Source organism: Bos grunniens, chromosome 3, assembly GCF_055505025.1.
Source record: "Bos grunniens cultivar Pamir isolate PY7600 chromosome 3, Bosgru_T2T1.0, whole genome shotgun sequence".
Taxonomy (NCBI): Eukaryota; Metazoa; Chordata; class Mammalia; order Artiodactyla; family Bovidae; genus Bos; species Bos grunniens.
The window spans coordinates 50712678-50715042 of NC_141167.1; positions in this window are offsets into that span (position 1 = coordinate 50712678).

The following is a 2365-nucleotide window of genomic DNA, read 5'->3' on the forward strand; positions in this document are numbered from 1 at the left end:
AAAACAACTCAATTTAAAAATTGGCAGAAGACCTGGAGAGATTGAAGGCAGGAGGAGAAGGGGATGAGAGAGGATGAGATGGTTGGATGGCATCACCAACTCAATGGACATGAGTTTGAGTAAGCTCTGGGAGTTGGTGATGGACAGGGAAGCCTGGTGTGCTGCAGTCCATGGGGTCTGAACTGAACTGGAGAACATTTTTCCAAAGAAGACATGCAGATTGTCAGTGATGGCTAGTGATTATGTAAGTAGATGCTCAACATCAGTAATCATCAGGGAATTGCAAATTTAAATCACAAACACATAGCACCTCCTACTTGCTAAAATGGCTATCATCAAAAAAAGGATTACAAACAATAAGTATTGGTGGTGATGTGGAGAAAAGGGAACTCTCATACATTGTTCATGGGGATATAAACAGGTGTAGCCACTGTGGAAAACAGTATGGAGGTTTCTCAAAAAACTAAAATTAGAACTACCATGTGAACCAAAAATTCCACTCCTGGGTGTACAGTCCCTCAAAAATCACCCATGAATTTGAAAAGATACATGTACCCTAATGTTTATAGATTATTATTTACAATTGCCAAGTTATGGAAGCAACTTAAGTGTCCACCAATAGATGAATGGCAAAGAAGCAGTAGTATATATATGATGGAATACTACTCAGTCATAGCAAAGAATGACATTTTGTCATCTGCAACAACATGGATGGACTTGGAGTGTATTGTGCTAAGTGAAATAACTGAAACAGAGAAAGACTGGTGAGTGATACCACTTATTTGTAGAACCTAAGAATAAAAGCGGAGAAGGCGATGGCACCCCATTCCAGTACTCTTGCCTGGAAAATCCATGGATGGAGGAGCCTGGTAGGCTGCAGTCCATGGGGTTGCTAAAAGTCGGACATGACTGAGTGACTTCACTTTCACTTTTCACTTTCATGCACTGGAGAAGGAAATGGCAACCCACTCCAGTGTTGTTGCCTGGAGTATCCCAGGGATGGCGGAGCCTGGTGGGCTGCCGTCTATGGGGTCGCACGGAGTCGGACATGACTGAAGCGACTTGGTGGCAGCAGCAGCAGCAAGAATAAAAGAAATCAGCAAATAAAACGGAAAAGCAACAGACTCACAGATATAGAGGAAAAACTGGTGGTTACCAGTGAGGAGAGGAAAGGGAGGAGAAACAACAAAGAAGTAGGGGGTTAAGAGGTGCAAACTACTAATATACTGTATGAAATAAGCTACAGGGATATATTGAGCAACACAGGAAATATAGCCAAAATTTTATAGTAACTCTAAATGGAGTATAACCCTTAAAATTGTGCATCATTATATTGTACACCTATAAATTATTTACTATTGCACATTAACTATATTTCAACAACAACAACAAAGTCCATTCTGATTTTTGTAAAAAAAAAAAAAAAAAAAAAACACACACAAAAGAACTTCTTATGAGGAATAGAATGCTCCTATGTGTTTCAAAGTGATTCCTTTCACCCTACCTTTGTCAGAAACCTGAGAAGTTATTTCCCCAATATTCACTGGACGAGAACTTATTTAATGTTCCAGGAGGTAAAACTCACAAAAATGTATGAAGCCCTCAGTGAATGGGTCCCCGTGTCACTTCTATCGTTCAGACTTCACATTGTGCCTCTGCTGCTGCTGCTGCTGAGTCGCTTCAGTCATGTCTGACTCTGTGCGACCCCATAGACGGCAGCCCACTAGCAATCCATTAATTAGATTTCAGATTTTCCTACTCTAGCATTGGTTCCTTCAGAGGTTTCTGCTCACGGGTTCTCATTGGAGAAAGAAATGTGATGACATAGGGAAAGGACTGTGGTGATAAGCCAGGGAGTATTGGCAACCTTTAGGAGCTGGGAGAGGCAATGATGGATTCCTCCTTGGCACTTCCAGAAGGAAGTAGCACTGCCAATATCTCAGTTTCAGAGTTTAAGGTCAATTTTGGACTTCTAGCCTCTAGAACTATAAGAGAATATACTTTTGTTTCTTTTTAGTGTGACTTGTTATTTCAGCAAAGGAAACTAAAACAGATCCTCTTAAACTCAGTTTCTATGGCTGGCTTCTCTCCCGCCACCCCCCACCCTGTATATGAGTTACACATTCTTCTTGTGTATCTCATAATTTTCCACTAAAATCTGGACATTTTAATATAGTATATGGTAGCAACTCAGGATGCTGATTCCCACCCATCCCCACCAGGGGCTGATGCTGTTTGCTTGGTCATTTTTCTAATTTATTCAATGTCAGGACTGAAGTACCTCTTTGAAGTCTATTTCCCTCTCAGTGCAAAATCACACATTCCTGGTCAGGTCCTCTTCCTCTTTTTCCAATTTTTTTAGTTT